This window comes from Podarcis raffonei, chromosome Z (assembly GCF_027172205.1).
Source record: "Podarcis raffonei isolate rPodRaf1 chromosome Z, rPodRaf1.pri, whole genome shotgun sequence".
NCBI lineage: Eukaryota > Metazoa > Chordata > Lepidosauria > Squamata > Lacertidae > Podarcis > Podarcis raffonei.
Genome location: NC_070621.1, coordinates 35,192,764 through 35,209,483, shown reverse-complemented (window position 1 = coordinate 35,209,483; position 16,720 = coordinate 35,192,764).

The window sequence follows — 16,720 nt, the reverse complement described above, 5'->3', positions numbered from 1 at the left end:
CCATGTGAGAGGGGCCTCATAGCTGACTGGGGATTTGAAGCCAGGTCTCTCTGTCCGATCCTCTGTCTGTTTCACCACACCATTTCTCCACTGGGTCCAACAGCTCCAAGCACGGAAAGTCCCTTTGCCTGAGGAATTGAGCCTGATCCCAGGTAACACCTCCAAGAACTTCAGGCTGTCACTGTAACCTTGCTCCAAGCACAGTTTCCACAGCTTGACCTTGTGCTCCTCCCACACCAGGGCCTCCAGCTTATCTAGACGCAAACCTAAAGGAAACTGGCCCAGAGCGCTGGGCGTTTCTGACAAAGGTCTACTTCTGTGGATCTCACCACAACTTCCAGGAGCGGTTTTTCCATGGTCCTAATCTGAGCCTCAGCTCATAGCATCCTCTCACCTCCCTCCCCAAGCTTGCAAGGCTGAGCCTAATGTGACTTGCCTAAGGCTATCATGTTTTCTTATGGCAGAGGAGTAATCTGGACTCCTGACTTCTCTGCTTCACATACAGCTTTCTTAGCCATGGATGCTATTTAAAAGATGCTTAATAACTTATCACAAGTAAACTCCTGTATAAATTAATCCAGATTCCCATCAATTCCAGAAGGGTTTTGATGCCAGATGTGTTTGATGTGCTTTATATTCAGCCGCTTAGAAATACTATTTTTTTTACATGTCTTCAAAATTTAATGTTAAGCAAGAAGAAGAAACAACAAACAAACAAAACAACAGCAACCCAGCAACAACCCATCACCCTTGGCGTCTGTTGCAGATGGTCACTAACTTGCCAGTGCACTCAGTGAAGCATGCATTTCCAATCCGCTGAAACTCCACTTCCCTTTGTGCTCAGGAGACTTCTAGTGTAACGAGGAGTGACAGTATGCTTGGGTACGCGAGCAAGCACATGATATGCAGAGCATATGTTGGGTCTCACCTTCATCTCATAGCAAAGAGAATCAAAGTGGGTGGAGGAAAGAAATGATGCCTTAAGGGAAGTTCCTTCTGGTATAAGCACTGTTTGTAATAGCTCTCAGACAGTTCTAAATTGTAATCTAGATTGTGATACTCTCTAAAGTTGCAATCTTACACTGACAGCAATCCTCAGAGAAAGAGTATAGTCACCTTGGGATGTTAAAGGGATGGCTGTACAGAAATTCCCTGGGAAGTTATGCCGGCCTTACCAAAAACTCCAAAGACTCTACTTGAAACTCCTGAGATATTTCTAAGGCTGGCCCAAGTCCAAATGGCAAATCCCTGTGAGGAACAAGTTTAGTGTAGGGTTACCAGACGTCCTCGGTTCCCGGGCACAGTCGCCAGATTTGCAAATCTGTCCCCGGACAAATTCCGTCCCCGGAATGTCCCCAGATTTGCAAATCTGTCCCCAGGAAACGTGACAGCGGCAGTGGCAGCAGCCTGGAGCCAGCCTGGTAGCAGAGGTGGCTCTGGCTGGCTTCAGGAGCTGCACGCTGCCATGGCACCTGCCATTTTTCCTCTCCAGAAGTCCCCATACACAGAAGTCTTGTGCACAACACATCATATGGGGACTTCCGGAGAGGAAAAATGGCAGGTGCCATGGCAGCGAGCAGCTCCTGAAGCCAGCCAGAGCCAACTGTGCTACTAGGCAGACTCCAGGCTGCTGACTGCCGCCACCACAGCCGAAGGGGAACCGGGGGTGTCTGGCAGTACAGATCTCCTGCCCCCTGCCCCCTTTGTTTTGACTGATCGGGGGAGGCTTGGGAGTCACGGGCGGGCAGCCATTGCCCAGTTTTTTAAAAACTCTGCGCATATATGTTTCACAGGGTGCAAAAGAAGGGCTTTGCACCTTTATACAATATGCATGTGTGCTTGGGCCCAGGGTCTTTTGCCTCACCATCCCCGCTACTGACTCCCTGTTGCTACTCAGCTTCAAAAAAAAAAGAAAAAAAAAGGTGTCCATGGATTCATTGAAAAAAAATATGGTAACTATAGTTTAGTGACCTACTGCTATTTGCTCAGATATGGAATATCAGAATCTTAACCTATTTCACAACTCCAAAGCACAGTCTTCATGTATTTTTTCCTGCCATATATGATAGGGCACATTTAAAGACACTCATGGGCACATCTATTGTTGAATGGGTATGGATGTTGTAAACCTTACAACAACAAAAAAAGAAATCATGCAATGCTGGTCATATGCAGCGCAGTATTGCCAGTATTACAAATAAAGATAAGATGTTTGTATTATTTGTTCCAGCTATTGAGGGGATAGTTGAATAGGTAGCCCATCTACGAATGAGAGGTAAATTTGATTCAGTTAGCATTTAAAGGTGAACCTACCAAATTCACACTTTTGAAAACAATATGCAAATAGAAACACAGCTGTCCTTCAGAATCTCTACTTACTGGAATGTTGTAATGCAGTTCTGAGGTAAAACAAGTGTGTGATAATGCATCTATTAGGGGAAAATAAAATCAACGTATTAATGAAAATAACATACATTGAATGCATTGCCTTGGGAAAAATTGCATGCAAAAATTCATTTGATAGCCAAAAGTGCATACAAAAATGTGTTTGTTATGGTAAATTTGCATTGAAATGCTGATGAATTATTACGCCATTCTCCAAAAGCATAGCAAAGTGACTGAGGGACAAAAGGAATTGGGGAGAAAGAACACACTGGTCTTTCTGCTCACAAGTCAGAACCATAGGACCATTTGATCTAGCATGTCTCCTAGCTGTAGTTCTGCCTATAAAAAAAAGGAACAGGCTGAATTTCATTTGGTTGAGTGCCAGCATGAAAGTGGGGAGGAAGGAGAGAAAATAGCTGGATAACAGGTGGTTGCTTACCTTGTCTTAAAGTATCAAGTTGTGTTATACATACACACACACACACACAGCATATATACTTTTTGTATTACTTGTTTGTACTGTGATAATGTTTATTAGTAGTGCTGTAGTGTCGAAGGTCAGGTGTGCTGTTTCATTCTTACCTGGCTCTGGGTGATAATTAATGGCCCTTAGCTAACTAATAAAGACTTAAAGAAGGTAAAAGTAAAGATAACCCTCACCGTTAGGTCCAGTCATGGACGACTCTGGGGTTGTGTGCTTATCTTGCTCCATGGGCCGAGGGAGCCTGCGTTTGTCCACAGACAGCTTCCGGGTCATGTTGCCAGCATGACTAAGCCGCTTCTGGCGAACCAGAGCAGCGCATGGAAATGCCGTTTACCTTCCAGCCGGAGCGGTACCTATTTATCTACTTGCACTTTGACGTGTTTTCGAACTGCTAGGTTGGCAGGAGCAGGGACTGAGCAACGGAAGCTCACCTCGTTGCAGGGATTCGAACTGCCGACCTTCCGATTGGCAAACCCTAGGCTCTGTGGTTTAGACCACAGCGCCACCTGCGTCCTTAATAAATACTTTACTTTTGATGAATTATCATGAGGTTTAAAAAAAGAAATTGCCATAGAACCGAATTTAAGGTTGGGAAAATGAGAAATTGAGGGAACAAAAATTGATAGGTATTTCCATCACACCCCTTGTCACATGCCCCCTGAGACCAGTATTACAGGCAGTTAACTGATTTCATCTTACCCTAATTCCAGATGCAACCTAGGAAATTTGTGACAGAGAATTCAATAATAATTTGAGAAAGAGTCAGGCAATGACTTGAGTTGCTGCTGCAGAGATCATCAAAGGCTTTGTTTTGCCTGCCAGATGTTTGGTGGTCTGGGAGTTTATAGCATGTCAGTAGCTCAACACATGGCCCAGTTTCATCACCTTGCAGCAGAACAGGCAACATTTCCACTTATGTGGCTTCAATCAAAGCAGGATTTCTCTTTTGGCAAAATCCAATGACAAACTAGCTTTGTGCAGACCCATTCCACTCTCTTGAGAAATGTCAAAATGCCTTTGACATGCTTTGAAATTCAGATGTTTAGCCTGAGGAAGGTCCCACCAATTCATTCCAAATGTTGCTTTTAGGTGAGATTTCAGTGGCAGCTCTAACAAAGATCTCAGGTCTTCTAATGAACGACAAGAGTATTAAGTTGGGAGTTTGGCAAGTTTGCTCAAGTCAGGCCCAGATGCAAACAGTGACGTATTTCAACAGCCCTTGGAAGAACTACATCTTTCATGGTCCTCTGTGATGCAGCATGCTGTCATGGTGATGAGGAAAGGGGCAGAGAGAGAGCAAAGGTAGGGGGGAACCATTTGCCTTTCCTTTCTTTGCTCCTCCTTCACCTCCTATTACTACCCCTACTTGGAGACAAAGCTATCATAGGTGTGTGTGCTCTGAAGTCTTAGGACCTCTGAGGGTAGAGAACTGGTAATGGTGACAGGTAGGGACATTTTTCAGAGCCTCTGGATTGGCTCAAAAAGGAGGAAAAAGTAGTTTGTAAATTTCTGAGTTAATCAAAGGTAAGCTTGGGAGAGCTCATTTAGCTGTAGTATAAGTAATACATTTCAGTGTGTGATACCCTTTGTCCAAAGCTACCTGGAGTGCACCTGGATGCCATGCCTATTGGGCTGCTTCCCTTTGGGATCCCCCCCCCCCCACTTTGGCAAATCTTAGTTGTGCAAATCTCACTGATACCTCCTTCTTGTGCTTTATGCAACCACCAGGTTTAGCAGCCATTAACAATGATAACAACAGATGTGATGTGAATCTCTTCAGCATTCTGGAGCAGGGCTGAACGTGTGGTCCTCCAGATGGGACTACAAATAACATCATTCCTGGATATCAGCCATGCTGATTGAGGCAGGTGGAAACTAGAGCCCAATAACATATGAGGAAGAGCTTCACAGTGTACATTCCTGTTACAGTGGTTAGGCCAAGTAGGTTTCAGAGTTTACCTCCTCTCCACAGCCCTATTACAATCTCCAATTTGAGGTTGCCACTGGTTTACTAGGCCAAAACAGCTGACATTTATGAATATTGTTGATATTTTATTTTTAAGCAAGGGGATGGGAATGCAAACACACATGGACCCCTCCTCAAAGTGCAGAAGGCACAGAACCATGAGAAACAAACATCCCACCCAGGCCCTTCTTATTCAGAAATGATCTGGTGGTTGTTCACTCCCAGTCCGAAATGTGTGAGTAGTTCCCCACTGCCCAATGGGTTTTAAACCCCCTTTGCCACTCAAGACATCTATAGAGAGAATGGTTTTAAAGTATACTTCAAACCTGTCTAATCACAGTGACAAAGGCACTCCGGGAAGTGTCATTCTGGCCTAGGCAGTGGGTGGTATGAAAATTGACTCCCAGAAAACCACAGCACCATTTTGCAGGGGCAAGGTCAAAACAAGACAAGACAAGGAGGCTAAGCCAGTAACTCACCATCATCATCATCATAAATTTTATTGCACTAGCCAAAGGCCATGGCATCATTCAAAAAGGAAACAAAAACAACAGTAACCATAAAAACACCAGGCACTCCAAATACAATAAACTACGGTCATGTCTCCTAGAAATTATTTGTCGCATACGATAGAATAGCAGGGGGTTCTCAGATAGAATGTGCCAGCTTAAATGTCCAAATCACCTTTGCAACTGACCACTATTTTATCTAGTTCTTTTCTCCTGATCTTCTTAGCTGCCAACACATATAGTGCTACTTTCTAAGTTACGAAGTCGTCAGTATCACTCAGCAGCCATTTCACCCTTTCCACCCTGTTCAAGTGTATTCCATTCGTAAGCAGGGGTTTTATAAATCGGTCTCTTGGTTCTATATATAGCGGGCATTGCAATAAATAGTGGTATAGGTCCTCTACGCATGTTTGCCCACACAGACAGAGTCTCTCCTTGTACTGTACTTTGCTGTACCGACCATCCACCGCCACCAAGGTCATCGATTGTAATTGTAATTCTGTAAAAGCGATTCTTAGTACGGCAAGTGGGAGCTTTGTTAGATAACTAGCTTGGCTGTGCTCCATTTTGATAAGTGGGAACCATGGTGAACTTTTGGTAGAGACAATCATGGTTAAATCCCTTTATGCATCGGACCAGAAGAGACAATCTCTTAAGTGCCTCTTATCCATCTTCATGACCACCTGAAGATCTTGTAATCGATACTGGGCCAAGAGGCGTTGGATGCCATCCTTCCAACATTTGGTCTGTTCCCATTCTGTGTGGGACATAGAAGGGAATCTCTCCTCCGAGAGAGACTGAAGTCTTTTCACATAGTTCAGACATAGATAGTCAGTTCTAGCCTGTATTGTTTTCATGTCCGCTTCCAAGCAGAGAAGAGCAGCTGGGGTCTCACTGGGGAGCGAGGGCACTTTCCTGAGCAATTTGTTCTAAGGCTTTGTTAGCATTTGGAACCATGCTCCTTATTGCTACTCCATAGAGCATCTGGGAAATAATTCATACTGTAGGTGTTGCACCTGCACATTCCAACAGCAGTCTGCACATGGCACCAACCTCACACTCAAAAGAGGGGCCAGGACCCCAGTAACAGAGCACCTACACTCTGCTCCAACCAAGGAGTTTTTTTCCAGTGAGTCTGGGTCTTGCTCCAAGGCCAGCTGGAGAAGGTCTTGCAGCAGGGAGCAGTTCCTTCAGCCTTCACTGCAGCAGATCTCCCATTAAGGGCCTCTTGTTAAGTCCTGCTGATTTCATAGCATCATCTTGGCCATATTGCTCTGAGGAGTAAGTGGTAGGACTGCATAGCTTGAGAAATGACAGAAAGACTGGAAGACAGACTGACTGACTCGCACACCTGCATGCAGCTATATAAGGAGGGCTCAGATAGCCTGGAACCTTCTGGTCAACAATGATTACTAATAAGAAAGGACTACTGAGTCACTACAGGATGCTGAGTCACTACAGTGGTACCTCACGTTAAGTACTTAATTGGTTCCGGAAGTCCGTACTTAACCTGAAGCGTATTTAACCTGAAGCGGACTTTCCCATTGAAAGTAATGGAAAGTGGATTGATCCGTTCCAGACGATGAAAAACGCCCCCTAAAACATCAATTTAACGTGAATTTTGCTGTCTAAGGAGACCATTGAACCATAAAATGAAGGCAATAATCAATGTACTGTACTATAAAATAAATAAGACAGTATTTTAGATGGAAAAAAAAATTCTTTCGTGCACTGATGATAGTCAGTTTGGATGGGGGGGGGGCTTTTATCCATCTCTGCAGCCACACAATCAACCAGTAGCTGAACTGGGCAGTGGCGTAGCGTGGGTTGTCAGCACCCGGGGCAAGGCAAGATAGTCCCTCGCTCTCTCTCCGCACCGCACCACACGCCTGGCACCCCCCTCCACAGTGGGCGGTGACCTGGCGGCTCGGATCGGATTCGCACAGCCAGCACTGCAGTGAGAAAGAGTGAGTGAGCCAGGTAGGGGCAGAGAGCTGCGAGTGTGAGCGCCCCCCCCCCCAGATATTGCACCCGGTGCGGCCGGCCCCCCCTGCACCCCCCATGCTACGCCACTGGAACTGGGTTCCACACAGTCACAAAAACAAGTCACAAAAATGAAGTCACAAGCCACAGTCACAAAAGCAAAGTCACAAGTCAGTTCCATAAAATGAAGAACAGGTCACAGTCAAAAAACCAAAAAAACCAAAATGCAAAAAAATAGCAAAAACAAAACCTCCAAATATAACTTCTGTGTAGCGTGGGTGCTTAGGACTCAACAGCTGGCAGACTCAACAGGAAGCCTCTGATTAGCAGCAAAACACTCAACAGGAACCAGACGATGAAAAGCGACCCCTAAAACAACAATTTTACATGAATTTTACTATCTAACAAAGCCATTGATCCATAAAATGAAATCAATAAAACAGTACAAAATGAAAATGTGATATTTTTCTTACCTGTGCTGATGATAGTCACTGTTGGATGGGGGCTCAGGGTCCTCTTCCACAATAACAATCTGTGATTTCTCTCCTGCCATTCCTTCCCTTGCCTTTTTTACACCACTGCCACCAGGTTCAGACTCACTGGATCTTTTCCTTACCAAAATTTTTTTGATTGAGACTTGCTTTTGTCATTGTTTAAAGATTTGTCTAAAGTGAGAGATTATGTTATCCTTGTAGGTGTTAGCAGCATAATTTAGAGTAGCTTTATCCGGGTGATATTTTTCAGCAATAGCTTGCACTTCAGCCCGTTTTGCAAGCAGTTCTTTGTTGCTGTAGGTGCAGTTTCTCTCCCCCCCCCAATATTTTTATTAGTTTTTTCACAAACATAAATAAAACTTAATCTTTTACAATCATCATTTTATGTCATCTTATTTACACTGTGTAAGTTCACGGCCGGACTTCCTTCCTTCCCTGCTTCGGTTTTCTTAGTTTATATCTTCTCTTGCAGATTCTTATTTGCCTTCTATACACATCACAGGATTTATGTTAACCCTGCTACAGTTTTTAGACTTCTACAGTTAATTCTTACATATGCAACAAATTTACCCCCCTCTTCTTCAAACTTTGTCCCTTTTTGGTCTCGAATTTTATGTCATTTTAGCTAATTTTGTATATTCAAAGAGTTTGGTCTGCCACTCCAACACCCTTGGCGTCTCCTGTAATTTCCACTTTTGAGCCACGAGGATCGTAGCTGCAGCTGTAGCATATTGAAATAGTTTACGATCTTTTTTTTTTTTTATATAATATTTTTATTAGACAATTTTTATATTCACACAAACAAAACATACATAAACAAACAGAAGACAAAAAACAAAACAAGAAACAAGTACCATTTCATGTCCTGATTTCTTAAACCTTTCTTCCTCGACTTCCTCGTGCCTCCCGTTTCTGTATTCCAAATTCTAATCAATTGTTCAGCAAATCTTCCCTTATTTTGCTATAAATTTAAGCTAATCATCCTTATTCTCCTTGTCTTAACCATTACTAATAGTAACCATTTACTTTAGTCCAGCATCATTCTAACTGTCATTAATTTTGTAATATTTCTTTAAATAGTCCTTAAACTTTTTCCATTCTTCTTCCGCCGCTTCTTTTCCCTGGTTTCGGATTCTGCTCATCAATTCTGCCAAGCCCATGTAGTCCATCACCTTCATCTGCCATTCTTCCAGTGTGGGTAGATCCTGTGTCTTCCAGTACTTTGCAATGAGTATTCTAGCTGCTGTTGTAGCATACATAAAAAAAGTTATATCTGTCTTTAACACCCCTTGGCCGACAATGCCCAAGAGAAAGGCCTCTGGTTTCTTAGGGAAGGTATATTTAAATACCTTTTTCAGTTCATTATAAATCATTTCCCAGAATGCCTTAATCTTCGGGCATGTCCACCAGAGGTGAAAAAATGTACCTTCCTTTTCCTTGCATTTCCAACATTTATTGTCAGGCAAGTGGTAGATCTTTGCAAGCTTGACTGGGGTTATGTACCACCTATAAATCATTTTCATTATATTTTCTCTTAAGGCATTACATGCCGTAAATTTCATCCCGGTGGTCCACAACTTTTCCCAGTCAGCGAACAAAATGTTATGACCAATGTCCCGAGCCCATTTAATCATAGTTGATTTAACCGTTTCATCTTGTGTATTCCATTTCAGCAGAAGATTATACATTTTTGACAAATTCTTAGTACTGGATTCTAACAGTTCAGTCTCTAATTTTGATTTTTCCACCTGGAAGCCAATTTTACTGTCCAATTTAAACACTTCATTTATTTGATGATAGTGCAACCAATCTCTCACCTTCCCTTTTAATTTTTCAAAACTCTGCAATCTCAATAGTTTACGATCCTCCTTTTTCACCTCCTCCCCTATTATCCCTAATAGAAAAGCCTCCGGTTTTTTAGGAAATGTATACTTAAAAAGTTTCTTCAGTTCATTATATATTAGATCCCAAAACTTTTTCATCTTAGAGATCTTAGAGATCTTAGAGATCCCCATCCTTTAGTTTACATTTCCAATAGGATTCGTTACTCAATTTATACATTTTTGCCAATTTAACCGGGGTGATATACCACCGGTACATCATTTTTAGTAAATTTTCTCTTAAGGTGGAGCACGCTGTAAACTTCATACCTTCATTCCATAATCTTACCCATTTATCGTATTCAATATTGTAACCGAAGTCGACCGCCCACTTTATCATGACTTCTTTTGTTAACTCATCCTTAGTGTCCCATTCCAGGCTGTAGGTGCAGTTTCTCTGCTCTCCTCCTCCTCCAAAGATATTTCCTCAGTTGCCACCATTTGCTGCTCCATTAGAATGTTTTGAAGTTCTTCTGTGGTGAGCTCAGTCCTGTGCTCCTCCACTAACTCCTCCACATCAGCACAACTCACTTCCAAACCCATGGAATTTCCCAGAGACACAATATCCTCAACAAGAAGAGCATCCTCTTCAACAGCTTCTGTTACATGTTCTGGGACAGCTTCTGGCCACAATTTCTTCCATGCTGCCTTCAGTGTTCTCTCCATCCTTTGTCTATCATATGTAAGCAATGGAGGATATTAAAATGATTCTTCCAGAACTCTCTTAAGGTTAGCTCTGTGTCCAAAGTCACCTCAAAGCACCTTTGGAACAGTGCTTTGGTGTAAAGCTTCTTAAAATTAGATATGACCTGCTGGTCCATGGGCTGGATGAGAGAAGTTGTGTTGGGGGGCAAAAACTTTACACTGATGAACGCAAACTCTTCCAACAACTCATCCTTCAAGCCTGGAGGGTGACCTGGAGCATTATCCACAAGAAGCAGGCACTGCATTGGAAATTTTTTGTCCTGGAGGTCTTTTTTCACACTTGGCCCAAACACTTCATGAACCCAGTCAATGAAAAATTGCCTGGTTACCCAAGCTTTGCTGTTTGCCCTCCACATCACATGCAATTTGCTTTTTATGACATTGTTCTTCTTAAATATCCTGGGGTTCTCAAAATGGTAGACTAGCAAAGGCTTCAACTTAAAATCTCCGCTTGCATTTGCACAAGATAAAAGGGCTAGCCTGTCTTTCATGGGCTTGTGTCCTGGCAATGCTTTCTCCTCTTTTGTGATATAGGTCCTTTTTGGCATTTTTTCCCCAAAAGAGGCCTGTCTCATCACAGTTGAAAACTTGCTGGGGAACAAAGCCCTGCGACTCAACATAATCTTTAAATTCCAAAACAAATTGGTCAGCCTCTAATTTGCTGGCACTGGCAGCTTCACCATGTCTCACAACATTGTGGATGCCAGTTCTCTTCTTAAATTTGTCAAACCACCCATGGCTTGCCTTGAAACTCTCAATCTCAGCACTTGGTCCAGGGGCATTTGCGATGAGGTCAGCATGCAACTGTAAAGCTTTTTCACAAATTATGCTTTCAGAAATGCTGTCACCAGCCTCCTGTTTTCCAGTTATTCATATTAAAAGCATTTCTTCCATTTCTTCCATTGTCTGTGTTCGCTGCTTGAGTGTTTTAACACCCTTTGCAATGCTGGCCCCCCTTAACAGCATCCTTATTTCTTAAGATGGTACCAATTGTAGATTTGGGTATCCCAAACTGCATTGCCAGATCACTTATACGGACCCCATTTTCATGTTTAGAAATAATTTCCTTCTTTACCTCAACTCTTATCACAGTTCTATTGCCTTTGCTGCTTTGCTTCATGTCAGCAGTCCCAGGAAGCTGAACTGAGTTCCACAGATCCCCAAAACAATGGCAGAAGGCAGAGTCCCCCAGAAGTCCCCCAAACGAAGGCACAAAACAGAGACAAAGGAACAGGGCACAGGCACAGGATAAACAAATCCCAAAATCCCTTGCAGAATCCCAAAATTTTCCACTCCCCCCCCCCAGGGTAGGTGGGCTTACCTGGCTAGGGGCAACCCATCTTGCTACAGCTAGAGGTGGGGCAAAGGGCTTTTCGGCAGAGGCTCCTTTTGTTTCTTAACAGCTTCATTGCTCTTTGTCTTTGCTAGGTAAGTGATCCTTACCTAACTTTGGGGCTGGGATCCTGTGGATGTCTTGGGGTTGTTGCAGAGGCCTTCTGCGGCTGGAGCCCAGTCACAGAGCCTTTGCAGGCTTGCAAATGTTGGGGCTTAGCCCTCCGCCCTCTGCAGGCCCTGTGGATGTCGGGTTTGGCTGCCGGGATCCTCGGAAGTCGGGCTTTGTCTGCCGGCATCAGGGGAGGCCTCGGCCTCCTTGGATTTCGGGCCTTGTCTCCTGGCACTGGCAGAGACCTCGGGGAGCTCTCACAACTTACTTCTGGGTTAAAAACGTTCACAACCCGAAAAAACGTAAGTTGAAGCGTTCGTAACCTGAGGTACCACTGTACAATACATTTTGCATCTAGGAAACACTCTAGGCCATTTTTAGGCCGTGGCAGATCTCACTCCCATCTCTCAGTTAAGAAACTCAGTAGATGGTGATTAAATCTGAGAAACACAAGACTTTGGGGGACATTTTCTTGATTTTCTTTCTCTCAGTTATGAAATCCATAAATACAAAGATACATTATTCACAATAAAGTTTTTTTTAAAAAAGTTACAGAAACAACCTGAAAACATTTCCACATCTCTATCCAGATGGTCTCAATGACACTGTTTCAAGAACCATGCAATGAATTTGGTGCTGCCTTCCCAAATAATTCAAAATGAAGCCCTAAAACAAGAGTTTCAAGATAATATATACTGCTTGTGATTCTTGTGAGCCGTGGTGCTCATCTACTCTATGTTCCCTGTGTTTGCCCATTCTCTTTGTGCTGCTTTTGATTTATTGAGATTCTCTTCTGGTGGCACATATCACAGGCAGAGAAGTTCAGAAGTCACCTATGAATCTCCACAGCTTAAGGGGAAGCTTCCATTAGATTCAGTGTTCTTTATCTGAGGCAGGCCCCAAACACAAGTCATCTTAGAAAAAAGACTAAGCATGCTAATACCCTGGAAAAATGCTTTTGTCAATAATGGCAAGTCCTTGATCAGTGCTTTTTACCCCTCCAAGAAACTTGTTTTTCAGCCTATATGTACAAATACAGAAGAAGATTTATATGTGACAATAGCAAGGAAGCAAACAAGTCTGAAATTAAAAGCAGAGACAACAAAAACAAGGCTATTTTTTATATATGGTTACAAGCAGTTACCTTGGAAATTACTTTATCTCTGTATAGTTTGCTAGCTGGTTTAATTACTAATGAGAGCTAGTGGCTACTTGTTACTGAACAGGCTGCCCTTCTTGAGTGTAGGATGAATAGAAACAGATGGGTGTTGATTTCAGGTTTTTTTTCAATTTGTCAATTTTCCAGTCTTATGTTTAGTTCTACACATTTCAAAATCAATTTGCAGTTTTTTTAAATCCTCAAGAACATTCATCAGCATTTCAGTGCACATTTCTTCATACATACAAAAATTTACTATGCGATTTTACCTAAGATACACATTTTTGCAAACAAATTATCTTCTACATACAGCATGTTATTTTCACTAATATATTCATTTTTATCCACATCTTGGCCTGATTTACTGTATGCATTTTTGCACACACTATATGGCTGGAGAACTGCTTTTCAAATTTGGGAAAAGTATGAATTTTGAAGGCTGGCTTTCGTTTGGTTTATGTATTGTTCCAGAAAGTGTGAAGCTCACTTGTAAATGCAAACTGAATTGAATTTCTGCCTCATCCTCAGGAGAGTTTGGCAATCTGAGTGCCAACATAAAGGAGATATAAGTAATGAAGGTTACCAAAACTTATTTTTAAAAAATCTGAGACTTAGTCTTAGGGTTTTATAAGACTTATCTGAAATACAGTGAGAGCCTGGGCCTGGATGGGTGGGATGTAAGCCTGGAAATCAATGTAGCTTGACTATGATATAAGCCAAGCTATTTCCTGATTTTTAAAGAAATCACTCAGCTTCAACCAAGACAATTCAATTTGAGCCAAGATGATATCCTCCCATCACTGGAAACAAAACATTTTTTTTTCAAGCTGACAAAGAAGCAGCTTTAATGGGAGGCAAGGTCTAAAGTTGCTCTTTAGGAGGGCAAGGTTGTTGCTCTCGGGGTGATGGTGTTGCTTTAAAGACAAGTACAGAATGCCTAGCAGTTGAATTCAATATAATTTACTCTTGGGTAAAGGTAAAGGGTAAAGGGACCCCTGACCATTAGGTGCAGTCGTGACTGACTCTGGGGTTGCACGCTCATCTCGCTCTATAGGCCGAGGGAGCCGGCATTTGTCCGCAGACAGCTTCCGGGTCATGTGGCCAGCATGACTAAGCCGCTTCTGGCGAACCAGAGCAGCACACGGAAGCGCCGTTTACCTTCCCGCCGGAGCGGTACCTATTTATCTACTTGCACTTTGATGTGCTTTCAAACTGCTAGGTTGGCAGAAGCAGGGACTGAGCAACGGGAACTCAACCCATTGCGGGGATTCGAACCGCCGACCTTCTGATCGGCAAGTCCTAGGCTCTGTGGTTTAACCCACAGCGCCACCCGCGTCCTTTACTCTTGGGTAGATGTGTATACATGTGCTTCCATGTGGCAGTTCATGGACTCAGTGCTGTTGCTGCCTGTAGTTTTGCACAGGGTCCACAAAACAACAGCCTCAACAAAATGCCATTCTATATCTTTTCCCATTTCACCCAGGATTGACCGCTTTCAGAAAAAACCCAACACATAAAAGAACACCACCGCCAAAAGCTAGTGTAAATCACAAACAGCCTAGGCATAGCTGTCAACTGTCCCTTATTTGGCGGGAAAGTCCTTTATCCCAGCGCTGTGTCCCGCTGCTGTCCCTTATTGATGATGTCCCTTAAATTTCCCGGGTTTCAAAGGAAGCAGCTCCTCTCCCTCCCTCCTTGCCGGCCAGGGAGGAGGGAGGCTCCAATTGTATTGCTTGGCTGCGTTGCTCACCCAATAAGGAGTCTAAGAACGACTGGGGGGTGGAGCTTGCATGCCTTGTGCCAATCAAATCGGCCGCGTTGCCTGGGGACTCGCCTTTGCTCAGTGCTTCCCAGCGGAGAGGTGACGGTGTTTTTCCTTGCTGCATCCCCTTTGCTGGGTTGCTGCTCTGTGAGAACCACCACTTGAGGCTTTGTCTGGCTGCTGGCTGGGTTTTCTGCCTTTGGCTCGGAGGGGCTCAGAAGTTGAACATACCTGTGTTCGGAAAATCCCTTATTTTGGCTGCTGATCCCTTATTTTCGAGGCTGCTGGTCCCTTATTTTTAAATCTGAAGGTTGACAGCTATGAGCCTAGGAAGAATGCCAAATGCCTAAAAGTGAAGGCTGAAGGCATTAAGACCCTAGGCTTGAGATCCCCCACATCTGACCTAAGGCTTCTTAGCTTACATGTTATAGGATAATATTGTAAGCCTTTGGGACTTTCCACTGGCCTTTAGCCAATCGGCAGTGTGGCAAGGTTGGGGGTATTTATTTGGCAGTGCGACAATTCTATCCTAATGTTAAGGTGGCTAGATTTTTGTGGGAAGGGTTTTCCTTTGGTTTCTGCATACCTGTTGCATTTTCTCTTTCGCAGAATCTTCCTGTTCAAAAATCCATTAAGGAAAGACCTGAGGTAGCTAGGAAGAATACCCCAAGGGAAATAGCTTTGGGGTGCATGGCGGGGCCATTTGACGTCCCGCCTATTAAAAATTTGCATTTGTCACCAATAGGGGTAGTTCCTAGGAAGGCTCCGGGGGAGTTTTGTTTAATTCATAATCTATTTTACCCCAAAGGTAGTTTGGTCAATGATGCTATTCCTGGAGAGCTTTGCTCTGTCAAATATGTGTCTTTTGACCAAGTGGTCAAGCTCGTTCGTAAATTTGGTCCTGGTGCCCTTTTAGCAAAATGTGATGTGGAGTTGGCCTTTAGATTACTTCCCATTAATCCTATGGATTTTCGGTGGTTGGGCTTTCAATTTGGGGAAAAAATTTATGTTGATAAGGCTATGCCTATGGGGTGTTCAGTTGCTTGTGCCACTTTTGAGGCTTTTAGTTCCTTTATCGATTGGGCCTTGCGTTTTAGGACAGGCCTGACAGGGGCACTCATTATTTGGATGATTTTTTTTATTGGCCGGACCTGCAAATGACCTTTCCTGTTTTAACCTTTTGGAAGCCTTGGTGGCCCTTACAGAGGAGTTGGGGGTTCCGCTTGCTGCCGAAAAAACTGAGGGCCCGGCTACAAAGTTAACATATTTGGGTATAGAACTAGATACAGTGGCTCTAACATCTAGGTTGCCCCAAGAAAAATTGTATGCTTTTAAATTAGTCAGTTAATTCCTTTCAAAAAAGTAACTTTGAGGCAAATTCAGTCCTTGCTGAGATACTTAAACTTTGCTTGCCGGGTGGTCTCTCCAGGACGTCCTTTCTGTGGTTGACTGGCTAGGCTTTCCTCAGGTTTAAAATTTCCTCATCCTCGTGTGCATCTTTCTAAAGGGGTGAAGTCGGATCTGGAAATTTGGTGGTTGTTTTTGGACAAATTTAATGGTGTTTCTCTTTGGCAGAACACACTAAATCTGCATGCAGACTTTCAGGTGCATTCCGATGTGGCTGGATCCCTGGGCCTTGGGCTGTATTTCAGAGGTCATTGGTGTGCACAGCCATGGCCGAAGGAGTGGCTTGGCAGGTTCATCACGAGGGACCTCACCTTTCTTGAGTTTTCCCCAATTGTAGTGGCCGTGCATATTTTGACGGAGGAGTTTAGAGACCGCAGCGTTTGTTTTTGGACAGATAACCAGGCTGTCGTGAACATCCTGGCCCGTCAGTCTTCTCGTTCCTCCCCGGTCTCTGGAATCCTTCGATCCTTTGTCCTCCAATGTTTGAAGTTTAACATTACCTTTTCAGCAAAGTTCATTCCTGGTATTACTAATGACATTGC